The sequence below is a fragment of the Aptenodytes patagonicus genome, chromosome Z (assembly GCF_965638725.1).
Source record: "Aptenodytes patagonicus chromosome Z, bAptPat1.pri.cur, whole genome shotgun sequence".
Taxonomy (NCBI): Eukaryota; Metazoa; Chordata; class Aves; order Sphenisciformes; family Spheniscidae; genus Aptenodytes; species Aptenodytes patagonicus.
Genome location: NC_134982.1, coordinates 5,166,340 through 5,194,145, shown reverse-complemented (window position 1 = coordinate 5,194,145; position 27,806 = coordinate 5,166,340). Strand labels below are relative to the sequence as shown.

General features: G+C 42.7%; 1 protein-coding gene across 1 annotated transcript in view; it reads left to right on the top strand.

Moving 5' to 3' along the window:
• LOC143172411 (urea transporter 2-like) overlaps positions 1-27,806 on the top strand; it is a 310,208-nt gene that overhangs the window by 165,755 nt on the left and 116,647 nt on the right. Inside the window, exon 3 of the mRNA XM_076361845.1 lies at positions 20,294-20,399. The gene's annotated coding sequence lies outside the window, so the exon portion shown is untranslated. The remainder of the gene's footprint in view (positions 1-20,293; positions 20,400-27,806) is intronic.

Here is a 27,806-nt window from a genome sequence, read left to right as displayed (position 1 = left end):
GACTGTTTAAATGAAATCAGCGCACTGATGTGTCACATTTCAAACAAAAAAGGATACTAAGCTCCGTCAAAAAGGCATTATGGAAAGATAAGCTTTCAGAGTTCCTCTCGGTGTCTTTAAACTGTAAACTAACACTTTTCCTAAAATCTACCTAGGGCCCATGACTGGTTTAATATGGTGATATAATCACACCATCATAATTTCCCCCTCATAAAAGTTGAGGGCTGGGATGTTCAAGGGTACCAAGGTTTTCATTGAAAATCAGTGGGAGTTGCATTTCTAAATACCTTGGACGATCTTGATTAAGAGTCTTGAATTAGAGCCCCCAGGTCCATGTTTCGCCACCTACACATGAATTCTCATTTTCAAAGGTGACCGGCACTTAATAGTCCTTGCTGACTTCAGCAGAGGGTGTGGACGTGCCCAGTGCTCCTGGAAAGGAACGCTGCAGTGGATACTGAGCCCTGCCTGCTGTTTGTTAGGGCCAGATTATAAAAATCAGCTCTCCCATGTGTTGCGTTCAGTCCTGCTGCATGGTTATTTTCAGTGCATCATCTATTCCCCTCCAACCAAATCACAAACGGAGGCATTCAGCACAAGGGGCTGTCCTCAGATGAAGTTCACCTTATAGTCAATTAACCTTGCAGAAAATATTTTTTCTCCATCTCCTTTTCCCACGAGACCTCTCTGCGTGTGTGTGCGTGCGCGCGCGTGACCTTTCGGAGGGTCTTATTTTCTGGGCAAAAAGCCAAATGCTACACTTTCTTCCCAGCCCTAGGCTGTTTCAAGCCTTGGTGAAGACAGCAGGTTAGATCCATTCTTTGTGTAAGAACGGACACTGTCAGTCTTGGCACCGGGGAGAGTCTGTCTTCGGAGTTTCTTAAAAATAAAAACAATGAGGAATGCACTGAGCAGAGGCTGCTTTCGCCTCGTCACAAGTTAAGCCCTGATTAGTAGAGGGTGAGGAGGGGTTCCCAGACATGTTGCAAATGAGGCTTGTTGAGCCGGCGCTAATCGTGCTTTTCTGTGGCAGGTGTGTATTTCCCGGCAGACTCCAGCCTGCAGTCTATTCATGAGCTGCTCTCCCCACAACCTTGCCTTTGAGGCCCCCAAGGCCAGGTTTCAAAATTGCTTCCTTCAATTTAATCCTGAGTTCAATAGAACTAAAACAACAATGGAAATCTCAGCGGTGGAGAGTGCAAAAGTAAATTGCCAGTATAGCTTAGAAGTTAGAGATGAGCTGTGCCTCCTCTTCCTCTGTTCTCCTGAAACTGCAGGGGCTGATTTATATGTATAGGCAGATCTCTACTTGTGAGCAAAATCACGCAAGCTCACGTCGCCAGGAATAACACCATTACTTTTAATGGAAATAAGCCATTCATGACCCAAAGCTCTGAAATAGTTCCACACAATGTGTTGAATACATAAAATCTAAGGTTTCCTTCTAAAGAAATATGCTGGGGTTTTTTGTCCCAATCAAAAAAAAAAAAAAAAAAAGCCAGGAGAATTATTGTGTTAGGCTTTCTCTTCCCTGTGAGAACCTGCCTCTTGGAGGCAGCAGGTACTGGTTATAAAAGTATCAAGGGAAAATTAATAGTGAATAAGACTATGAATAACACAGAAAGGATAACTCTTGTCAACAGATAATAGTAATTATTTCAAAGTTCAGTTCACAAACAAGTAGAGTCAGTGTAGAAATAATCAAGATCCCCAGTCAGTCACTGGTTTTAGTTATTGCAAATGATTAATCACAATGGCTTCCCTATTTAATTCGAAATAAACCTGAATCTACCCAACTGCCAGGGTTATAGGTCATGAGCTCATAGAAGAGCAAACTACTAAGACCATGAGTCTCCTGTTTCATAAAGAAATGTTTGAACAGGATCTCTTACAAAAACATGGGAATAGGACTAAAACCATGAGCCCTGTCTGTATGTATTAGATACGTTCTGGCCCTGATCTTGTATCACTGAAGTCAATAAGAATATGGTTAAGCCACTTGCGTGGAGTAGGTTCTTGGCTGGGTTTTATATATTTCCTTTTACTTTCTAATATTCTTGTCCAAAGCTTTATGCTGTGAGATTTGTAATTGCAACAAAAAGGATTAGTTTAATATCAATTTTGAATCTGTGTCAATACATGTCTTTCAAAATATAAGAATAACCTACTACTTGGATCAATTCTGAGGTACATATATATCAGTGTGGAGCAGCCCAGAGAACATCAAAGGCGCTACAATATGAAGCGTAATGAAGAGTAATGGAGGGAGGATTGTAGCAAAAAAAAAGAAGTGTGCCACGGCACACCCTGAAGGAAACATTTGTTGATTTTAAATATCTCCTTGCCCCCCTACAGTGCAATTCGTACAGACTAACAGTACATATCCAGTCATATGAATAAATAAACAGGTGCCAATAGGATTGACTTTTGGAATTGGGGGTCTGTAGACAACTCCTCAAGATTTTTTTTTGACAAACTCCCCCAAAGTATCATAAAAACCCATGTATTGATGTCAGATGAGGATGCCATCTCATGTCAAAACACGAGAAAGAGTAACAAAAATGAATGTTTCCTCATCTGACCACGGTGAATACCCAGAGCACCTTAGCAAGGATGTGAGTGACTGAAACATAGGTATCTGTACAGGGCTTAGTGTAGGTACCTGAAATGTTGGTTCTTTCTTCCGTGAAGGGCTGATCTCACAGTTTAGAATAAAATAAATGTTATAGGTTTGCGTCTAGCTTCTAAACTCATAATCCTTTTTGATGAAGAAACACATCAAAACATTCCATTTCAAAACTTCTGAACACCTATTTCTATAATTGAGTCTGCTGCTGAATATCACGCTGCTATTTCTGCACTTGTAGCTACAACTCAAGATGGAAAAAATACTATTTCTCAACCAATTAGTTGACTTTCCCTTTCAGTTGTTTCTTTCAATTTTATTTTTTTTTATACCAAAGCTAACTTGTGTTCTAAGGAGTCATCTTTTCTTTATAGAATGAAAGAAGGTGAACAGATAGAAACAATAAAAAAGCAGGAGAATTTAGCCCTTCTTTCTCAAGGCCAAAGCCTGCTGATGTGCTTACATCAGTGACCCTCAGTCTCTCCAGCTTAGGAATCACGGTATGAATTGTTCCTTATATTACAGTACTTGCCAGAGACCCAACTGTATTGTCTGTGCTCAGTACACACTTAGACTTGCTCTTTCTCTCATGAGCTCACAGTCTAAATGGAGATGGTAACGAGTAAAGGGGGAAAACTCTCAATAGGTCGTTTATTTTAGAAATTAAACGTGGATCTTCCAGTCCAAATTGGACTTGATCCATTAGCCCTGCTTTCACCTGTGTGTTGAAGATGTTTGGAGACCTTATAGATATGACTGTGTACTCAGCTTATTACTAAGATCACTACCAAATTCTGCACAGCCTATTAAGCGTTCAGGTACTATGGTAATTAGCTCAGTCTAAAATCCTCACCAGATAAAAAAGACCAACAGAATGACCTTTAAATCCCCTTGCCTTCATTTTGGCATCTTATCAGCATTTTACAGTTCCTTCTTAATATGTGACAGTGTAGAGAGTTTCATAATTCATTTCAGCTATTGAATCCAAATATGAAATTACTGGAGGAGTACTCACAGCCACTTCGTCCAGAGAAATTAGTATTTTGAGGCCTGAAATGGGTTCATCCATGGCAACCATTTCTAATGACTCAGATGGTATCAAGATCACGATGAGCAGAGTGCTTCATTCCCAGCAGAATATAGTGCACAGTGTAGCTAAACCATTCTTAAAATTACTGTCTGCAATTTAAGATGAGTCAGAGACAAGCTCTTCTCCTTCTGTCAAAATCGACATCCGAGTCCTTTTCAAATAGCCTTCGCGTTCTTTGGAGTGACTCCTCTCTTCCCACAGAGTTTGCTGGCAATTTGGTGAGAGTTTACAGTGCTTTGGGTAAGGGCCCCCCTGTAGTGCTCTTACTCACAGGGTTGTGGGCAGGGATGTGGTCTATCCTCAGGAACACTCTTCACAGAGCAGAGAGTTGAGCAGAAGACATGTCACGGTGGTGGCAGTAAAACAAAGCAGTACTGATAACTCTTCTTTGGAGGTTTGATCTCTACTTCTCCACACACCAGTCTCATGCTGTCAACCTGAAGGGGGTGAAGAGTAGAGCTATTTCACCAGTGCTACTAGATTTGAACCCTTAACTTGGATTGAAATTTGTAAATGTTGAGCTTTTGATTATACGTCAACATTTGTAGAGCGGTAGAACCAAGAGGTGATGCCTTTGCCTGTAAGGGAATTTCCTGTAGCTTTTCACCACGTATTTTTTCCACATAAGACCAGTTCCTTCATTTAAGGTGAATAGTGATCAGTTCAGGAAAAAGATGTTTAGCAGTAACCATGAGCAACAGCCACCTGCAATGCTGCTGATGAAACCTGGATAAACCTGGTCTGAATCAGTACAGATTATTCACCCTTCTTTTGAGAAACCCTTTGACTTGAACTACACCCACCTACTGGTGGAAGTACCGTCCTACTGTAGCACCAAAAGTATCTGAGCAATAAGGTTGTCTAAAATCTCAGGTTACCTAAAAGTCTCAAACTTTAGATGCAGCATCCTCCTGAATATAATCACTGTCTAGCAGAGCTGATGGTGAAGAGTCGACACAGTTGTATAGTTCTGGCATGGAGTTAACCTCTACCAGCCACAGAGGGATGGGGACAGAGAAAGTATTGCAGGATGTCTTCAAAAGCAAAGCATAAGTATTTTTTCAGTTCTGAACAAATTATTGTGGGGTGTAATATTGCCGTAGCAATTAAACTGTTGGGCCTGTGGATTTCACCTGCTTGTAGATAGATTCCTTTTTCCTTTTCCTGGAACCTAGTTATAGCAGTGACAGATAGAGAGAGATACTCTTGTGATTTATATCGCAGCTGCCATCACGGTATGTGATCACTTGTGGTAGGAGACATGGATGCCAGTAATCTAAGAGTTACTTAGATTCCAAATCCTATAATGTGTTGGCAGAAATCTTATGACTCCATTAAGTTGTGTTATACTGTATGGAAAATAGACATATCAATCATCTTCGGTTACATATTTAGAACTCGTGATATTTAAAAGAACAATGATCTTTAAGATATAAAAATAGTATACGTAATTAATCTATTCTGCTCTCTAACAGACTTAGTTCGAGTTACATGGCAAGTGAAATTGTCCCAGTGATTTAAATCCACAGCAGGGAGTACTAAAATTAACATAGTACTGAAGGTTGGGTGAGAAGAATGTGCTCGCACGATGGAGCTGTGACCTATCCCAGAGCTTTGTGCAGCCTACCAGAGACAAAGACAAAGTAAGGGAGTGATGGGTCATGCACTATGAAAAGGATGGATGTTATGGGTGCCCATGTCTTTCTCCCCAAGTGGATATTCACAACTGGAGGTTTGAAACCCATGAGCTGAACTTTTCATTGCAGTTAGGGAAATCAAGGCAGTTAGGCAAACAAAGGGGGATAGACTGTATGGGGGTGCACAGAGAATTGTGGTAAATGCAGAATTTTGGAATACATGGCTACATAGTGAGCAACATGGATGATACGGAGGAGGAAAATGGCAACGGCCATTTGTCCCGGAGGATTCTAGCTCCAGAGGCATCATGGTGCAGGATAGTTTTATTTTCTGTTTGTCTCCACCGTTCTGTACATAAAATCAGGTGTTCAGGAATAAGGGGAACACTGCAGGAAAAGCAATTTTCTTTTCTCTGGTAATGTTTTACCTCTGCCAAAAGGGGGGGGGAAAAAAAGGGGGGGCTAGAATGAAGTAGGAAGTGCCAGACTGGATCAGACATATCGACTAGCTAGTGCGTATCCAGTCTCCAGCAGCAGTCCGGGCCAGATGCCTCTGAGGAATGTGTACTAAGCCTGCAGAAGGCAGATGTTGGGTAATCTGTTCTCAGCGAATGTTTCATCCTAAATCATAACAGTTACAGATTGGTCTAAACCCTGAAACATGAAGTCTTACATCCCTTTCACAAAGGTTTTGTTACCATTATTTATGATCGTTCTGGATATTCCTGTTATTTGTGCAAATCTTACCGATTTCTTGGCCCCAATGACATCTTGTGGTGAGGAGTTCCATAGCTTGGTGCCAGAATTTCAGCCTTTCCTTGGTTTTGAATTTCTTGCCTTTCCATTTATCCAAGTTTTTCTGTTTCTAGTTGTATTGCATAAATTTACATAGCTCATGGTTTATTCTTGGTTTTCATCTTTGTATGTGCCCCAGAACTAGATGCTGAAGCTCTGTAATAATGAAAGGTTTCACAGGATGGACTAAATGTCTCTACCCATCTACAAAGTCATAAGATCATACAGTTACGTGTCTGCCTGTGCAGCTGATGATTGTCATCGCAAACTTCATTTCATCTATTTCTGAGAACGAGGATGTGAAAGACATGAGTTCAACTCTTTCTTTGGACAAGAAACAAGAATTTTACTTTTTCCTGTGTCACTTATCTGGACTGTGTCATATCTCTAAGGGTGGACACAGTTCCCATGTACAGTGATCCCAGACCTTTCTGTTTCACTTTGCATAAAAGAATGAAGAATTCAGACAGTTCAGAAGAGGAAATTTAGGTCGGTTATTTCACTGTATTGCCCAAAGGCATTTTAATACTAGGAAAAAACAAAAACAAAAACAAAATGAAAAGGCATACCTCAGGAGCCCAACTTTCTCCTCCGGTTTCTGGAGACCTTGTAGTTTGCATGCAGAGATGCAAACAGAAGTGCTTGGCCAGGGAAAGACTAAGGTGGGATCTAATTGAAGTCTTTGACTACCAAAGAGGATTTAGAGGGATGACAGACCCAGGCTCTTCTCAGAGGGGATCATCAGATGCGGCAAAGGAAATACCCACTGGATATAAGGACGTTTTTTTCACTTGGAGAGTGGTTATACATGGAAGCAGGTTGTGCAGATCTCATTTCTCAGAAATTTTCAGAACTCAGCTGAAAAAGGCCCTGAGCAACTAGATCTAATTTTGAAGCCAAACTTGCTCTGAGCAGGAGGTTGGACCAGATTAGCTCCAGAGGTCCCCTTCCAACCTGAACTATTCTATAAATCTGTGACGCTGTATGATTCCTACCTGGGATTAAGCTACCTGAAATTTGTCCAAAGTCCAAAATGCTATTTAGAATTAAATTTTTAGAGCCCCAATTCAGGCCTTTAGCTTCAAAATCAAACTTCCTCTCAAGAGAATGAAATGTTTCAGAGGGGAAACAAAAATATTTTAGGAAGATTTTGCCCTCCCACAAACATTGTCCAATGCTAATTAAATTCTGTATTTGATCTTCAGTCTCTGTTTAATGATGAACCTGCTGCCATGATAGCCTGACAGTTATTTGGATTTATGACTATAAGGAAATTTAAAGCTGAGGAGAGATCAAACCAAATGAAGTAAAGCAAAAATAAACATCAACATTGTATTTTGACTACAAATTTAAAGCATCAGAAAAAAGAGTTCAGGTTTTATGAGTTTGGTTACTCCAGCAAGTGCTGATCTGAAGCAATAGAGTAATTCTATAATTATACCTATATCTCCTCTACCTTTTGATCAGAAAACAGTGCTTTGGCACTGATTAAAACCTCCTTCCTGATAATTAAGGGGAAAAAAAAAGGTTTGAGGTGGTTTTTTTGCACAAAATGAAGTTGAGGATCTCAGAAATTGTCTACACCAGGTAACGTAGCATGGTTCAAAGATCTTAGAGCCAGCACTCAGTGAAGTGTGTGCACCCACACAATACAGCTCAGAGGTGCTAAGGGTGTATTAGATTTACATATAGAGAACGTATCCACAGTTCAGATCTGCTTCAAGCCCTTTCAGCAGGGATTGTTAACAGTGACGCTGGTTATGGAGCAAGCTTGAGCAAGACCATCCTCAACACCTCTGCTTTATGCACCTTTGACTCTCTGACCATACCCCTCAGTTTTAGTGTGGTCACTAATCTGCCAAACATGATGGCATGGGGGACATCTAATCCTGTTGTTCACTGGTGAAACAAGTTCAGGTCACTACATCCCTTGGAGATTTGGTGAAGAGCATTGCAGAGAGCAACACTGGTGATGAATGGATAGAGTGATGGTGTAATTAAATCTGACATATGTTGTTATAAATCAAAACTGACAGAAGTCCCGGAATTATTTTAGAAAGCTCTGTGCAGTCTGGAATGTCCAAGTCTTTCAAGCAAAACATAAAACCAAAATCTTGACCCTTCTTGTCTTTAATAAGCCTACAACCATATTTTAAATAACTGAGCTGAGCATGTGAGGACTGAGGCCAAAGCATTTCTTGTTCAAGGGCAGCAAGATGCACATTAAAAATAATGGGTAGATCAAGGTTTTCCCTCTCCTAGGGATGCAATATAAAGCTTTCACCTAAAAAGCAACTCCCATCATTAGGTGTATAATGCTGGCACCTGGACTTATTTCTGTGCTCCCAGCAACAAGATAAGTGGATGCTGATCAGATCTTTCAAAAATATCAAAAAAAAAAAAAAAAAAAGGGAAAAATACTCTAGTCCCTTCCAGAACTTTTATCTCAAAAAGATGGAAAATCTGGAGACCCTGTGAAATCTGCTAGGGACTTTGCTGATGTTGCTTGTTCTCCATGAAAGCTGTTCATATTCTGTGCTGAAAACTGGGAGAATGAAATTCATAGGCAGGCAGGCTGTCTGGAAGTCGGATCATGACCTCCGTCCTGCCCTGGTTTCCCCACAGTTTTGATTGGAAATAGGATTATACAGTGCTTCCTGCTTTAAGGGGAGGGTTGGATTAGGTGACCTCCAGAGGTCCCTTCCACAAAATTACTGCAAGATTCCATGATCCCATCCTAAACAGTTGTGAAATAGCAAGAAGCATCCATCACACTTGGACATAATTCAGTTTATGCTTTTTTTTCCTAGCAAAGATTGAACTAAAGAATGATACAATTTTGCAATTAAAATAAGAAGCTTTAATTAAATTGTGTTATTTCCTTTCTCCTGAGACTACGCAATCTTTGAGTTACCACTGACAATATTTCACACCGATACACCACAGGGATTTATTCTTAGAATTTTTTGTTATTCTAGTTCTAAATGTTCCATGTGTGTCTTCAAGCACATGGAAAGGAGTGTCTTCAAAGTGAGATTTCTATGTTTTCTAAAGTTTTAATCTACTAAGATTTCCAAGCACTTATTAGCTACAAGAGACGAAAACAGGAAGGCCTAATGGCAAGATTTATAAAATCAACTGAACACTGACTTGCAGAATATTAGTAGTCCAAAAATCATAGAATCATAAATCATAGAATACCAGGTTGGAAGGGACCTCAAGGATCATAGAATCATAGAATCATAGAATAGTTTGGGTTGGAAGGGACCTCTAAAGGCCATCTAGTCCAACCCCCCTGCAACGAGCAGGGACATCTTCAACTAGATCAGGTCACTCAGAGCCCCGTCCAACCTGACCTGGAATGTTTCCAGGGATGGGGCATCCACCACCTCTCTGGGCAACCTGGGCCAGTGTTTCACCACCCTCAGCGTAAAAAATTTCTTCCTTCTACCTAGTCCGAATCTACCCCCCTTTAGTTTAAAGCCATTCCCCCTTGTCCTGCCGCAACAAGCCCTGCTAAAAAGTTTGCCACCATCTGTTTTAGAAGCCCCCTTGAAGTACTGACAGGCTGCAATAAGGTCTCACCGAAGCCTTCTCTTCTCTTCTCCAGGCTGAACAACCCCAACTCTCTCAGCCTTTCTTCATAGGAGAGCTGTTCCATCCCCCTGATCATTTTTGTGACCCTCCTCTGGACCCGCTCCAACAGGTCCGTGTCTTTCTCATGCTGAGGGCTCCAGAGCTGGATGCAGCACTCCAGGTGGGGTCTCACCAGAGCAGAGCAGAGGGGCAGAATCCCCTCCCTCGACCTGCTGGCCACGCTGCTTTGGATGCAGCCCAGGATACAATTGGCCTTCTGGGCTGCGAGTGCACATTGCTGGCTCATGTCCAGCTTTTCATCCACCAGTACCCCCAAGTCCTTCTCGGCAGGGCTGCTCTCAATCCCTTCATCCCCCAGCCTGGATTGATACTGGGGGTTGCCCCGACCCAGGTGCAGGACCTTGCACTTGGCCTTGTTAAACCTCATGAGGTTCACACGGGCCCACTTCTCGAGCTTGTCCAGGTCCCTCTGGGTGGCATCATCTGGTCTAAACTTTTTTGGCAAAAGCACAGTCTAGACAAGATGGCCCAGCACCCTCTTCAGCTCAGTCTTAAAAGTGTCCAATGTTGGGGAACCCACCACTTCCCTGGGGAGATTATTCCAATGGCTGATTGTTCTCATTGTGAAAAATTTTCCCCCTGGGTCCAGTCAGAATCTCCCCAGGAGTAACTTGTACCCATCACCCCTCGTCTTTTCCATGTGACTCCTTGTAAAAAGGGAGCCTCCACCTTCTTTGTAGCCACCCTTTAAACACTGGAACATGGTGATAAGGTCTCCCCTAAGCCTTTTTTTCTCAAGGCTGAACAAACCCAGTTCTCTCAGCCTTTCCTCATATGGCCGGCTTCCCAGTCCTTTGATCATCTTTGTGGCCCTTCTCTGGACTCTCTCCAGCCTGTCCACAACTTTTTTGTACAGCAGGGACCAAAACTAAACATAATATTCCAGGTGTGACCTGACAAGCACTGAGTAGAGTGGGATAATGACTTCTTTATCTCTGCTGGTGATGCCCTTGTTGATGCACCCCATCATCCTGTTGGCTTTCTTCGCCACAGCAGCACACTGTTCACTTGTATTGAGCTTCTTGTCCACCAGGACCCCGAGGTCCCTTTCCACAGAGCTGCTCCCCAGCTGGGTAGATCCCAGTCTGTGCTTCACTCCTGGATTATGTTTTCCCAGGTGCAAGACCTTCCACTTGTCCTCGTTGAAATCAAAAGTATTTCATCAGGATGTATATGCCTTCCCTTAGTCACTTCACCTATTTTCCCATAATGACCAGAAAAGCTACCGTATCTTCTTGGTTTTAATAACATTTCTGCTGACAAAGCAAGGCAGTGGTTTACAAACATTGCCTCTCTCCGTTGAAGTCATGAAGACCCATCCTATCACTTTCCTCTAACGAACCAATTGTCCTCCTGAGCTGGCAAGAGCTGAACATTTTTTACCAGGCCTGCATGTGTAACTGCCTTACAAAGTACTCAGGATTGGGTATCAGTCAAAACAAGCATTTGTGAAAATTTACCATTTTAGCAGATGGAGTCCGAACAGCTCACTTGCATACAGTAAAAGCCTTAATATTTCCACAGCTGGCAAGTTTCCTGTGGTCTAAAGGATTGGAGCTTTTGCTTTTTGAGACAGAAGAACTAAATCAAGCTTTAATTCAGAAAATATTTTGTGTTTAAAATCTCAAGGTGCTTTAGAGATCTTCCCCCCCAGAAGACAAAACCAAAAGGTTAGGCTATTTGGGGGGGAAAGTGTAGATTTCCTCCTCTGCCCCATCCATTCTGAAGTGAAAGCAGTGATATGGTAAAAGCTCAGTTTTGGCTTCTGTGCCTTTTTTTACAAACAGGCTTTTCTTGATGCTACTCTTTGGCCAGAGATCTCACCTCTTGCCTCTCCTGACCAATATAATTGTGTCGACAGAAGTCTGCTGTACAGAGGAGATCAACTTCTGAATTTTATTGTGTTGCTTCTGTGAAGTCCAGTGTAACAAGAGAGTATGTTATGAAACCAGCCATTAATATTACACAGTTATGAGTCATTTAATATACACTGATTTTGTTGAGGGCAAAAACCCTTTCTTGGAAACACTTTCTGTTGGAAAGTTAACTATTTCTGATAGCATGTTCTTAAACTAGCATTGTCTTGTCCACAAGGAAGTCAAAATGCTGTTATAACACCATGTACATTGAAGCGGTTTTGTTCACACATTTCTTGACAGTCAGAACATTTTGAACCACAAGAAACTTTGTCAGAGCTGAAAACTGTTATGGGGCTGCACTAGTTTCAAAGGACATTTCAAAGGAAGGGTTAATGCTTCTCCCACTCTGCATGGCTTGGGGGTGTAGGCACTGACATGGGGTTTGCAACTGTGGGTTTTGAGCTTTTGCCCTGACACAGAGGTGGATGAAGGATAGACAAATCCTGTTTAGAATCAGGCAAAACAGAGCCCTAAAAATTTGCCCCATGTCTGTGTTTCACCTACAGGGTACCACCTCTCCTTAAACTATAAGGTTCAGCTTTCCTTCAGAAAGCGGATGTTGCCACCTCCATGCTGAAGAAGTCAAATGTCACTTTGTGTTCCCAACAGGATCTTCCTTTGAAGCAGACAAATACCAAAATTGAGAAAGTTGCCTAGAAATGGATCTGCCACTATCCGGTCCCCTCTATTTGAGTATGACCTGCTCTTTAAGCACAGAGGTGGACTGGGAGTCTTGGGTTCTGGTCCCAACAGTTACCGCAACGGTGTTTTGCCTGCTACAAATAAAGTGAAATCATGTTTCCCCACCTTTTGTGGCTGGTAGAGCTAGGTATTGTTCAGAGAGTACTTTGACACTTCCAGCTGTATGTTTTGTTATTCAAAAGCAGTATTTCAAAGCAAAATGACTTTCAATTGTCCATCTTCCCTGTTTTCTACAGGCTGCTGTTGTACTGCTGTTATGCGCTGTAAAATCTCTGGTCATACTGCTCACCAGCTAAATAAAAAAGATTTGTCCCCCTGACCGTATGTTGAAATTACAGTTTTAAGATTGCTTCACTAAAGTCTAGCCATATTCAGGCAAATGAATGACCAGATTTCACAGATGCTATCCATGTATATGCTCACAGTCTAGATATGGTAGTTAATTCTTCTTAAATATAGTAACCAGAGAAACCCCCACATAGATCTTTGTGTTTGCTTTATACAGTCCTGAAGTATTTAGTCTAATGCACCAAGTATTTTACACCATCTACACAAGTGGACAGTTTTGGCCTTCTATATCGATAGCAGCTTGTGAAAGCTTTGGAAATATTAATCACTTCTCTCTGCAGCAACCCAGCTGACACACTTACTGGGATTCATGACTTGAAGATTCAAGGCTCCCAATGGACTCAAACCTTTCTTCTTTACTATCCCAGCCATCTAAATCATGGTGATTGCATGGTCCCAGCTATATAGTGAAGATGGTGCCTTTCATCCCAAATCGTATGGATGTAAACGGGCCAAGCATTCAGACCTGTTGTGTCACATGTCTGCTTCATCTTCAGTATGCATAATATACTCATTTTTGCCACTGTTTTCCATCTAATGGGGGATATTAAAAACAAAAGCACTAAATCAAATTGCTTTTAAATTTGTACTTAGCAAAAGGAGGCTGAAATAAAAAAAAACTGAAGAGCTGAGTCCTTGCTGAGTACAGTCTCTGCTGAACCAGGACCACCTGCCTTCATCCTAGACTCACTCTGGCCACTCTTGCTTTCCCACCACCTCCAGCTACTAGTGTTAGATATCAGACACCTTCTTAAATTTCCACAGATCTCCTGTTCCTTTTCTTTAAAGAAAGCACCCATTGATGCAGACAGCATTTTTCCCTCTGACTAGATAGCACAGGACACAACAGTGAGTCTCCAGAGAGCACTGGTCTTGACAGGGAGCTGGTTCCTCGTACAATATTTTAACAGACAAACATGCAAGGAAAACAACAAGGACAGTTACCCTGTGTAATGAAAGCTCAATGATTTAAAAAGCAGCAGTGTGTGCGTGAGGGAAGGAAGGGAGGCTGGGGGATGGGATGACAGATTTCACTTGCCAGACCAGGGGTAACAAAAAATTATCCTGATCCAATAGACCATGAGAAAAGATATTACCGGGGTATGAAAAAATTCTTTCGGGGGGACAGAATGGTTTTTTTCTGCCCTTTCTCTAAAGCCCTGTTATTTTGCTGTTCTTTGCTTGCATCTGTTAAATGCTGGAATGTCTGCAGGGACGTTTTGAAAAGCTGCACAATGTCAATTAAATTTGCCGAGCAGTATATCTTTTTGGAGTACGTGTGACCTTTTCTGTTTGTCATTTCCTGGGCATCACACCAAGTGATCCTCTTAGGATGCTGGCTTTGTGGAGCAGGCCCACAGCAGCAGGACTGCAGGAACTGCAGGTTTCTGGGACCGCTGCCAACCTCCGGATAATTGCCATCAGCAGGAAAGAGCTAGAAAAGCTTGGCTGAGTCCATCTTTTACAGATAGATTGACCCCTTTCTGCCACTGCAGAATCACAGTCAGGGAGAAACACATATCCAAAAAGAGAGAGAAGGGCGGGGAGGAGGGGGAGAGAGGAATGATTACAGCAGGAAGGCTACATCTGATCTGAACAGGGGAGATTTGGAGGTTACACTCGCTGCTTCACCATCGCCAATATTTTTAACATTTTCTGTTTTAAGGCAGACAAATCTGAGAATGAAGCTTAAATACTGAGCTCTGTTATAATAAAACTGGTGCTTCTGTGAGAGTAGAGTCGGTGCTCTGAGAGAGGGGTGGGAAGGGTGGGAATTCAATACCCTCATGCGATACATCTGCTGGGAAATAACAATTTGAACATATATGCAGCAAGCAAGAGAGAATGAATGCATGCTGAAAGCCACTGCAGGTGCTTGGAAAGGAGATGGGGGACAGCAAAAGGAAGGAGAAAGGAAACTGCATGGCCACAGTTCGGTAGCTAAGCTGAGACGCTTTGAAAAAAGTGAGAGCCACAATTGCACCTTATGAAAGCTGGGAGTGGAAAGCAATGCCCTTAATATCCCTATGTCCAGCAAGCGGTGGTGACATGGCCAGACAGTGATTTCAGCAACCAAGACTTCGGATGCATCGCCTCCTCCGCGTGCTCTCCCACCTCGGTGCTACATGCAGGTTCAATGTCAGTGCCGCTAGCAAATACCAGTAGTGACCACAGTGCAGGTGCCCACAGGCTCAGCGTGGGAATTTCTAGACGAGTGCTGGGATCCCCACCCCGAGTCCGAGCCGCCTGCCCTGGCATATCTCAGTAGAGGTGGGCAGACAACGGTCAAAGTCTGGCTGAAATATCAAGCCTGCCCTAGGCAATCCCAAACCACGACGTCCAAGTCCGGTTCTAACTCCAGTAGGGAATGGAAAGAGGCGAGTGGGTTAAAGAGGTAAGCAGTTGTCCTTTCACTGCAGTTACGTGCCCTGCTAGGTAGGGGCACTGTGATTCTGCATCCTCTCTCCTCTCCTGGAGGAAAATCCTTCCCTCACTCACTGAAGTGCAGTTGACATGTAGAAAAGAACAAGTTTGAGCCACAAAAATGTATAAAGCGTGTGTAAGCTCTGAAAATCAAGATGTCTATGGAAAATAAAGCTTCTGGGACAGAATCTCTCTGCTGTGTGTTTAGGTCAGCACAGTCTCTATTAATATTAAGATGTTTGATGCTATAAAGGGCATAACATCCAAATTCATTTACGAGCAATGCTGCTTTTTCTCTTTCCTCGCCCATGATCTATCTCTCAGTTGCCAACATAAATAATACTTGGGTTACAGTAATGTCCTGTGGCTCCAGACTGGGGGAACTTCAATGCATAAGGTGCTGAGCAAACATGTATGGAAGCATAATCCTGTCAAATGTTATCCAGGTCATATAATCTGTAGCTATATTCCTCCCTCTAGAGAACACACTCAGCTCGGCAAATGCTTGGCCTGCCTCTGTATGTGACACTCAATGTCAGTGAGTGACATCTCGCAGATGACACTTTATTGTTAGAGCAGGTGCTGGTGGTGAGGACTATATTTAAAAAGCAGAGGTCTAAAAATGGCTTTGCAAGGCTCTGTGCTTAACAGGTCTCAGTCATTTCCAGATCAGATTTGATTCTTTTACAAGACCTTTCTCCCCTCCTCCGCCGCTCACAAACTCTTACCAGAATGAGAAAACCAAGGGGTGGTTCCCCATAGCATTCATATGAAAGAAGATGTGCGTGTCAGAGGAGTTTCCAGAGCCGTACATTACAGGGCATTTTTTTAACAGAAAAGTAGGCAAATTCCCTGTAAAGTTAGCATTGCAGCAGCTTCTATTTGTCATAGCCCCAAAGTTGCTGTAGACAAGGGCAGAGAAACACGCTGCCATGAACTAAGCAACAGCGTGCATTTTGAGCATGTCACCCACTCTGTGGTAGCTCTGCCTATATATACCTAATCCCAAGGAAAATGTGAGATAACCTGCTCCTGGAATGGCACAAGTAAGGGCATGTGTATGGTGCTTTCTGAAGGATAACTGGATTACCCTGGGGTCGCTTGTCTGTTTGCCCTTGTCCTGCCACATTTTTACTCATAAGCCCCCTAAGCTGTCGAAGCAGTTTGCCACTCTAGGCAATAGGGATGTTTCTGGGAGCCAGAGGGTAATTTAGGGCTGTCCAAGTGATGTCCAGCCACCAGCGCACCATCTGCAATGTTTGGGAATTGATGGCTGCCCTTAAAACTGCACTTCTGTATGAAGACCTTTTCAACTATTAAGATCCAACACCATGTTCAGAGGTTAAGTGTGGGTTTACACAGAGAACATCTGGACAAGCCAAAACAGCAGTTTAGGCCTTTTATTTTGTGCCCAGGATACAAGTTTGAATTTTTTCTGGAGGTAACCTCCATTTGATCCACCTGAGATCAAGGGGCTGGGGCAAGAAAAGGTGATGAGATGCTGGGCTGCTGGCCGCAAAAACTGGTGCTCTCTGCTCAAATTAACTTGAAAAGCATTGCCAGACCTCAGCTTATAATACGCTATTCAATTACGCTTTCCACGTGCTGTTTAGAGTAATCCTAGTCTGAGTGTGGTCCCTGGTAAATATGAGGGAACAAACTTGAAATTTAAGATATCTGGAAACCCATTTATTTATTCCTTGGAAATTAAACAAGGGGGTTTTTTTTAATGAATATGGGTTAAGAAACTATATATTGTGGCTGGAGGAACTGTCAACATCAACAAAGTCATTCACTCCTGTGGGCAACACGTAAAAAAGAGAAGATCTCTATACTTCATTTTGTTTCCATTCGCCACCTCCATTTACAGCTGAGGCCCATAAAGGATTTGAATAGTCTCACTGAAATCAGGAGGACGACTCATGGGCCTCCAACACCAGATGCTGGAAGACGCAGTGTTGGTAGCTGTTGGCAGCTGCCCTGAAGAAGTTAAGCTTAGCAGTGAATGGAGCCCCCAGGCTCTGCAGCTTGGCTTTGTTTCCTCTCTTTAGCACAAAATATTTTAAAAGAAAGTGAGACCAACAGCTTTTCCCAAGCCAACAAAAATAAAACAGCTTGCAGCAGGTGAGGTGCAGCATGCCTGCCTAACTCCAGGCTGCTCTGCCAGGGAATCAGGGGGTTGGATGGTGGATCAACAACAATTGAAAGGTGGGCACAGAGGCAATAGCACCATGGCTGAGGTTCAAACCCAGAGCAACAAGGCATCCATGAGAACGATTGCAATTGTTGACAGTGGAGAAATGTAATTTGTGGTTTGCAAATGCAGCCTAGCTCCTTAAAATAAAATAAAAAATGTCACACACAAGCAAATCCCCCAGCTCTGTTAGCTACCTGGCCAGTGAATGGCTGCCCATGAGCCAGCTATATAATGTTGATATAATCCCTACAGCTCAGGCAAGATCCCCTGGATGGGTTTGATTAAGGTCTAGTGCATCTTTATGAAAGTGAGTCAACTGGACACAGATGTTTTCATTCTCTGGTGTTGTAGAAGCGAAAGTCTCTCCCTCCCTCCTCTTTCTGCCTCCTCCAATGTACAGCTACATTTTTAATACTTTTTCTCATCTCATTTTATTTGTGCGAATTAAAGGAGGCCTGCTGTAGACTCCTAAACTGGGGGGAAAAGAAAGAGAGGAAATGCCAACACATCAGCCCACAAATAGCCAAGCCACTTACAAACTTGCTCATAAATAAACTCCTCTCAGAAAACTTTCCTCCTCAGTGGAAATCCCAGGCTCACCCACTTAAGTCCTTCCCAAAAGCAATGCAGTTTGCACTGTGTTCTGCTTGTGTTAACAAATTTAAGTTGTTCCAGGCCAAGAAAGAGGGAAAAAAACCCTTACAGACCTTAGGAAAAAGTGCCCCTCTCGGAGCTCCCTTAATGTCAAGAAAGGGGGACTCAGTCTAGAGACACTTGAGTTACACTCTGCTGCAGCAGGGAAGTCTGGCATAGGGTCCACCCCTGAGACAGCGAAAAGTCACCTGGGATGATTTTCTTTTTTAAATTATTTAGGAGAAAATGTCCCCCCCTCTCCTTGCAATTCTCTGTAAGGTTCCTCCCTGCAAGACCGTCCAGGCAAGAAACACCAACCTACCCTGCAGCCCCTGCAGCTCTGGTCCTCTTCCTGGGATAGGTGTCAGATACGACATTCTCCCAAGCTGGTTTTTACTGACACACCCAATCTACCTGGGATACTGAATCACCCCAGTGATTCTGCTTTAATGCTCTATTTGCATCTAATTCCCCATAGTCACTCCTGCAGATCTGCCAGTACTATCATTTGCTCACATAACACCCTCCGGCATTCAGGGTGACAAGTCACTCACCCCTTTTCATCCAAATTCCTCCTTACTGTTCACACTGTCATTATTTATTTCACCAAAGGAAGGAAATGAAGGATCATCCTATTGTTTTCACTGTCACGCATCACCCTTCCACCTCTCTGTCTTTTCTTAGCATTTCTCATATTCTCAAGTCTAAAATGGGAAAGCTTTGGATTTGTTACACAAAGCAAGAAATACACTCCCAAAACCAACACAGAAAAAGAAATCTACAGTAGTACTGACTTCTGCTCCATTGATTTTCAGATGCTTCTTCTGGAGCACTTTTGGAAAGCCCAACTACTCAAAGTACCTCAAGTACTCTATATTCTGCAAACTGAGTGCCTTGCAGACCTGGCACAGTTGAGGCACCCAACATCACCAGTCACTTTGCAAGAGCTACACCGGTAGCAATGATACCCACATATCTTCCCTTTCCAGCATACAGTCTCCCTCTTTGTGCAAAAGATTGTTTCAATTTTGAGCTCAAAGCAGGTGCCGAGCTGCATGTGTGAACAAAGCATCATTTATGGGTTTGGATTCTGCATGTTTTGAGACAGAGCTGCATGGATGTCCAGGAATACAGGGTGCTATGATGGATTGTGTCTGGTATATTTTCTTATTGTAAGTTATGGCCATGCAAGAGTTGCTCCTGGACAGCAAAAAAAAGAAGACTGCTTATTCGCATTTTTCCCAGTTGCTGCAGAAAGAGAAATCTGGGAGGTTGGAGAGGCTGTGCTCTCCCTAAGGAGCTCAGACCATGTTCATCTGTGAGATCTGACATGCCGGGGGGGGGGGTGAAACACCCAGCAAGAAGGAGGTCCACAGAAAAAGCCAGGTCTAGGCAGAACATCAGGCTTCAGAAGTGAAGAATAGGAAAAGGCTTGTCCTAGGGTCTGGCAGGGCTGATGCAGAGTTTGTCACCACTCAGGAGGCCGCTAACACTGGCTGGATTGAGAAAACACCCATGTGTGACAACTTGTTAAAGAGCTCTTTTGTTACGAAGAAAAATTATTATGAAGAAGAGTTATAAGATGTGTGACCTATTCCCATAACTAACTCCATCCTGCTCCTCATGCCACCACTTGTGTCTGATACCGGGATCAAAATATTGTCAGAGCCCTGTACACCCACAAGTTGCCCATAGCTCTTACTTGAGTCAGCGAGTCACTGTCAGCTCCCTAGAAACTGGTGAGAAGAGACCTGTGGGTGCTCAGGAAACTTTTGGTGAGTTTATATTGACCTTCAAGGTAAAAAGAAAACCAGAAATCAAGCAAGCTATTTGAGATTTTGCAGCATAAGTGTCACACGTGAAATCTCCTATTCTCTCCTCTGTTTTGGGGTCCTTGTTTTTCTTTTTTAAATAAGACCAATACAAATAAATTATCATTTTATTCCTTCTTCTCAAGGGAACTTGGCTGCTGGAGAACTGAATTAATTGACAAAATAGTGAAATGTTGCTTTCTCACTCATCCTGGGCTAGGTGTGAAGATCTTACCTTCTTGTTCTCAGCTGCACAGGTACCTCCTTTTCTCAGGCAATAAATGAACAAACAAAAAACCTACCTGTTACCTCTCTCCTCTTTGAATTTCCCTGCAATTTAGGAGAGGCAAATAATGACCTACTGCAAAAGAAGGAAATAAATTACAGCCAAAATGGCAAAAGCAAAATATTTCTCCTCTAAACATGTTGTTTTTTACTTTGTATGTCTTGGCAGCCTAACCCTCTGAAAACACCCACCTGAATTCTCTGCACTCAACAGAGCAGCCCAAGGATAAACCCTCCAGTAAATCCTATGTGACTGAAGCTATAGGAGCCTGACTGTGAGTAAAAACATTTTAAATATGATTGCTATACCTGTTAGTAACCAAAGAGCCCTTTTGGAGCAAATAATTTCCTTGGAAACATCTGAATCCAATCATCTAAGCCTGGGAGCCCACATCTATGTAATACCACTGCTCTCGTCTCCACATTGTCCATCCCCTGCCTCAAAAGAAAAGAGTTTACCCTGTCCATCTATCATTTAAATGGTAATGAGCTAAATGAATTCCACCTCACTTCTGAGCTTCAGAGCAAGCTTGGGTTTATTTATTCATTTAAAGGCACGGGAACAAGTTTGACATTGCTGAACATGTCCCAGATTTATGGAAAATAAAACTGTACTAATCTAGTGCGTTTATTAGCTTTTCTGTCGGATGCCTCCATGAGTATCCAGAGATGTGAGTTTGCCCTGCAGTTCTGTTCTGACTGGAATAGCATCTCCTGAAATGTAAATGTTATCTTAAGGTCATATGCTGATGAAAACCACTGTTTTGCCAAACTCTAATTTCTTGGTCATTTGACAAAGCAGCTGCTGTGCAGTTATATGGCACAAAGAAAGCTATTAAAGATGGATGAATTACATGTTTGATTTAGCATATATTATACTGCTTCTAAAGATAAAAAATAAGATAGATGATTATTTTTCCTGATTTAACTGAATAAATAAAAGACCTCTCACAAATATATATACTGGAATGATACTTCTAAAAGAAATTGTTCATCTGCACCTCATGTAGTCCTCCAAGTGCTTCTGTGCCTGCATTTCAAAGGAACAAAGCAAATATCCTAATGCCCGATATAATTATTTTGATACTTTATAGTATCATAGATTGGTCTTGAGAAAAATTCCTGATTTGGAGGAAAATGCAGAGATTAGACAATTGTATATGTCATGTGACAGTAAGCTCTGCAGCTGGCGTACATTAACGAAAACAAAAATTACAAGGTTTAGGTAATCAATAGCTGGTGTCAGCTGGTACGGTACCACATCAGTGCCTCCAAGGTCTGTGAAAACTATTTTTTACCATCTGGAGGATATCTAGCATTGGCCAGTGTCAGAAGTATGATACTGGAGGTTTCTGCTGCTGCTTTGGCAAATCAGTACGAATGCTCACTTGTACAAGTGGGGAACGCACAGTGTGGAGTCAAGAAAGACGGTAACATGACGTGTTTTAGGAGGTGATGCTGTCATAGCTAGTCATTCAAGGCCTTTTTAGTGTGTGAGAAAGCGCTGAGAAGGAAATCATGCTGCAGGGATGTAAGTTTTGGGTTACATGAAGATCCGTGTCCAGGAAGAGCTGGAGTGTTGGAGTTGTAGCAGCGTTTGGTCTCCACGTTTGAGCTCTGAGAAGTCGGTTCTGGAAGCAGAGGTGTTCCTGAGAGCTCGATGTCTGGTGACAGACAGAGAAGGAAGTGTTGCCCTGCACGTTGTTAGACCTTCATCTTGCAAGGATAAAGGTCAATTATTCTCAGAAAAATATCAGCAATGTTTTCTCTCACTAAAAATTGCTCTAGTTCAGGAATACTTTTGGTTCTTTGCAACAAAGGATTAAAAACCCTAGAGTTTGGGATTTCCGTGGCCTCTTCTTGTTTTATTTTCCTACCTTTTTAGTTATGAAGTTCAGAGAAGTTCCAAGTGAGGAAGATAATTTAGCATTTAGGATAAGACTTTACTTGTGCAGTACATCCAGCATTCATTTACACATTAACCCTCACATAGCCAAGGAGGTAGGAAAATTGTCCCAGTGAGAAATAAGCATGAGTAATAAAGAAGAACTCGCTTTCAGATCAGAAATCTAACTCGGAAAGAATAAGATTCATCAATATTCAAGCCAATGAAAGATATGTCTCTCTAAAAATTTAGCTAGTAGGCTGGCAAGGGATCTCCCTCCCCTGCTTACTGACAACTTTGATAGGTCACATCTCAAAATTTAGTTTCCAGATAAAGATCTGGGATCCAAAAGGCCTTCTGGGTGTATTTTAAAGAGGAGGGATGTGTGAGTGTGAAGCATCTTGTGTTTAGCGATTGCACCATATATTTCGGAGGTGGGTGGTCCACCCAGCCAGCTGCTGACAAGGAGGGATTTCCCTGCTTTGGTACAAAAGAGACTTTTTCTGCTAGGCATTGTGTGGGACTTCATTTTTCCTCAAGGAAATCTGCCCAGTTTGCTTGTGACTGCCGCTAGTCTACTAAGAGGCCTCAGGAATAGCGACACACCTTGCTATGTGCCTCAGTTTCCTAAAACAGGACTGTTGACCTTCCTTATAAACCACTTTTCTATTTACCAGTGAAAGCTATTTATTAGTATCTTGCAGCTCCAGCTGTCAGCCCAGCCAGTTGACCTTCTGCGGTCTCCATGGGATGGGGACAGTCTTGCATGGCATTGCCTGTGCACATTGCCTGGTGCAGCAGTTCTTTATCTCAGTAAGACCTCTACCACGACGAGAACTTATTGCACTTTGTGTGTCTCTTACAAAATTCAATTCACATGCTGAGGTTTCCTGCTCTTGAGATTTACTTCTTTGGATTAGCTAAGATACCTCCCTATAACACATAATTCTTGTGAAGCTTGTTAGCTCTCCTTAAAATAAGTAAATAAATAAATAAGCAGGCTGGAATTCATTACTGAAATCGAGTAACAGCCCAGCAGAAAATTCAACAATAAAACATCCATGTAGTAAAACATCAATATTTGCAACAAACCGTGAGCTGAGAGAAGGCATGGTAGAATAGCTGCTTCCACTCACGAAATACCGTATCCTCATGACAAAAACACAGCAAGACACAAACTGAGCTGAAAGGGAATTACCAGTGCTGCAAGGTACCTGCACGGCACCTTGTCCTTGCTTAATGTAATTCCTCTTTGGGCGGAGCACATTCCTTCCCCAGAGCTCAAGGTACGGGAAGGAGAGATCATAAAAGGAGCCGAGTAATGCAGTAAGGCTTATGTGCATCTATTCTGTGTACAAAAGTTTTATGCCACCCCCCGTGGTCCCAAAACATCCACTTAACATCCAGCTGACATTTAGGTCTAAAAAATTAATGATACGGCACTCCTCGTCCTAACTGCTTGGACCTAATTGCTCTGCCCCTCCAGTATTTACACTCTGCTTATGTTTCCATTGCTATATAGAGCTCTGCTCTTCACCATTCCCAAGATGCAGGGATATTAAGGCCAAAGGATCGTCTTGCTTAGATCACCTATGTCACAGGTTATTAAGTTTCACCCAGCTGCCCCCAAGATTTATCCCAGTAATTGATGTTCAGTGAAAATTCTCTTCCAGAGAGACACCCAGCCTTGATTTGCAGGAAGGGAGAAACAGAGAACCCACCACTTTCCTCAGCAGTTTGATCTGGCTTGTAACCCTCCTCAGCAAAAAGTTAATCTCACTCTAAATCACACTGGTCCCTCTCATGCCTTCCTCTGATTAAAGAGCCCTTTTCCAAACGGGTTCTTCTCGCCACACAAATATCTCTCCAGTAGTCAAATCACCTCTCCATCTTCTTGCTCAAGTAAGCAGGATGAGTTTGAAAAGTCTCTCATTCTCAGGAATTTTCTCCTGTCCTTATCTGGCTCTTTTCTGAGATTTCTCCTTTTTTTTTTTTTACATGCTTGAAAGAAAGCAAACTGGGATGCATGCAGCATTACCATTTCACTCACCCTGATTTTGTACGCAGGTGCAGGGCTGCAATCGGATTCTATTGAAGTGGGAATACGCATATGAGAAAGGACTGTGACTTCTAACATTAAAGGCCCTGAAGTACAGTATATGGAGTATATATACAGTACATATAGCATATAAACATACAGATAAATACCTATAGATTTAGATGCATCTTGGCTCTGCAGACTAACGGCCATAGAAGTAATTATTCTGTAGTAGTGTGGGTTGTGCCTTCAGGTACGTTTAGCTGACTAAAGCCAGTAAGGGAAAAACAGGTGGAAAGAAGTCAGAAACGGGATGTGTCAGAAACAAGAGATGAATCAGGGCATTGCACAAGCAGGGAGAATGTAATAAGCATGGCCACTAATAACAAGTTAGGTAGATTTGCTTGCCTTATCTAGATCTAAATTAATGTTCAGCTCCCAGTGGAGACCTCCTGCCCTGAACTCACAGTCAGACAGAGGTCCGTGTCTGCTCCAAGATCTTTGCTGAAAATTTGGTCTCTGGATCACAGGCACTTAGGTAAAACTCAGTTCCAAGCAGGCTGGGCTCCTTAGTACTACCTATAGTATAGACTTTAATTCTTTGTAAACCGTGTCATTTGTACCTTCTAAGCAATATCATTCATACTCACCCATTTAGGAATTCCTCATGTCATATTTATATCACGTTCCTTGTTCGCTGACTATATAATTTAGTCAAGATTTTAATTAAAATTCTTTCAAATGTATTGCTGTGAAGGCATAGCTTCTTTGGCTTGAGCTCCTTAGTTCTCATTTCCCAGCTCTTGTCTGGAGGACAACAGGGTTTACACGACACAGCACTACTCCTGATGATGGGAAGCTGAAAGCTACCCCTCGGACCGAGGTCAGCCACCTTTGCTGGGACCTCCCTCCTGCCATTCGCGGCAGTCATCTCTCTCCATTCAGGCATCGCTACATGTGCTGGAACAACCAGGAATGCTGTGTCTCAGCACGACGCGAAGCTCAGGTTGAGTTACTCACCCATCGTGACCTCTCCCATATAAACATCCCTCACATTCCTTGCCTGCAGGAAGGTTGTCCTTTCCCTACGTATGAAATTTCATAACTATGTGATAGGAACAAAGTATGCATTCTGTGTTCCTGCATGGACTGCATTGCATTTGGCTGTATTAAAACATGTTTTGTCTGAATAAGCCAAGCTTCACCAGTGATCTAGCTTACACTGTCCCTGCAGTTATTTATACTTCTACCAATCTTCATCAGCTGCAAATTCTATCAGCGGTGACTTTATATCTAATCCTAGATTACTGATGAAAATATCTGGTAGCCCCAAGCATAGGACTGATTCTGTGGAGACACTGCTCAGAATGCCCCTAGTTGATGATGATTTATCTGAATTGTCGGACCTGTCATTTATCCTTTTGTCAGCTGATATCATCCTACGTGGCTTTTTTTTCCCCTTGCCTTCCCTTGCCTTTTCCTTTGAAAACTAAAACTGTGATATTCAGCAACGTTCTTTTCTGTATCAGCTTGCTGGCAGCTCTGTTAGGAGTGGTGGGTTGTTATCCATGGGAAAGCGTGTGATTATGTTGAGCCACAATGTAAATTGAAAGGTAGAGGCCATTTCCTATGTTCTGACATAAATACAATCCATGAGAATAAAATGTAAATACACACATATATATAAGCCAGTTCATAAAAACTTGTCAGTTCCTTTTACAAGTTTTGCATGTACATTGCAGATAGGTTTGGGGCTTATGTTTGTTTTATTTTTTAGTACTGTTCTTAAATAAATGGATTGGTTCCGTCTATGTGTTTTGCTTTAGCAGAGTGGTGTTAAACACACCCAAAATGTTTCAGTCAAGTAAAAACATTTAACTTTGCCCAAAAAAACCCCCAACCCACAGAACTGTAGAAACAGCCAGGCATTGTAGCCATTCTCCAAATAGGGTGTTAGGATTTGGCTATAAACCTAATCTGTTTAATATGGTTTGAGTTTATGCAGTAGGTCATGGTGGTTAATGTTTAGTGAGCTGAAACAAGAATGGAAGAAAATGATAATGGAAAAGCTCAGTTCTAAAAAACAACTCTTCATAGATGGCTATAAGGGGGATGATTGGACTCATGGTGTGTATCACACATATTTTGGCTAAGCTGGGCTTTGAAAGCCTTTCAGCTGAGATAAGCATGATCATCCAAGCAGGGCTTTTTTGCTCAAAACACTCCTAATGTTGGACTATTGGCATGAGGTGGTGACAGCTGCAGAAGACAGAGGGGGAGAAAGCTGTAGCATTATGTCTTTGTTACGGAGAACAGCAGCACAGGAGAGGCAGCATTGCCTAAATTAGTCTTGTGTGATTTGGGGAGGGGGACATGACGGCATGGTCCAATTCTGACCGTGAGTCCTCAGCACCAGCACCCCTGCCTCTCCTCATCCTGCATGCAGGTTCCTACCTGCTGCCTTCCAGCAGTTTTTTACCCCGTCCACTTTTCAGAGCTGGGACAGCCAGGGTCCTGTCTCCATCATGCCAAGACACCAGCTTTGGGCCCTGAAAGCATGACAGTCAGGGCAATATGGTGATGTGAGCAGACTAATTGTCCCCAGGGCACTAATTAGCCGAGAGGCAGCTGCTGGTTCAGGAGCTAGTTTGGTTACTCTCTGTACCAATCTCCAAAGGGCCCATATGTAGACAGGACTTAGAAAACAGCGCACCAGGTTTTGTCTTGTTCATAAAGCCTCTAAGAGCATTCAGCCTTATTAGTCCTCCTCTAGACAGCCTGTGGAAGCCTTCTCTCTAGTCTTAATGTAGAAATAATGGTGTTTTATAGACAACCCCGAGGGCTTGGACACGGGTGAGAATCCAAACCATCCTCCCTGTATAAAATGCAGAGAAGATGTGACTCAATTTGTGATAAACATGCCTGCAAACCAATCTGGGGTAATTCTCCTAAGCTTTCATGTGCCCATCTGTTACTACATCAACCACTCTGTTCTCATGTGCCTTTGAATGACCCAACGTTCATGTGCGGTGGCCAGGGAGCAATCTGTTCCCAGATATTGCCTTGAGCTTTGCCCCTGGCTTCATGGGGCCCTCCAGGAGGTCCTATGGTGGGAAAGGGGCTGAACTGCAAGGGTGGGACTGACCTCAGTGCTCACTAGGCAGCTCAAGGGTTGGGTTTGAGCTGGGATGAACTCCAGCCAGCTCTTAGATTTGGTGATGAGTTGGGAGAGGTTGAAAAAAGAGTCTTGTGAACTCAATGCATAAAATTTAGGAGGAACAACAAATATGAAATCCCATTTTAAGTTACTTTCAGAGCAAACTGGCTACCAAAGAAACTGTGTTCTTATATTCCGATGCCACCTCCATGCAAAGGCTTTTCTGCAGACTGTTTTCTGCTGGAGGGAGGACCTCAGGGGAAAACACCTGAGAAAGTGGAAAAATCACTTCCTCTGACTCCATCTTCTGCACTGGCACTTATGTGCTAAATTCCCTTCAAGCACAGCAGAATTGGTTTCAAGGCTCTGGAGAAAAGCATTATTTTTAACACAGTCAGTGCCTGCTCATCACAACCCCTTCAAATGTGCTTTTCATCTGGCACCTGGAACACCTAACAGGGAGGTGGGTGATTTCAAATAATATCCTTAGTTAATGGTCTAACAAAGACCTGATGCGCTAGACCTGAGATAACACCTCAGGACCTGACTTTTTCGAGGTACAGATGCATGTTGAGTCTCACAAGTGTCTGGGGTTTTATTTT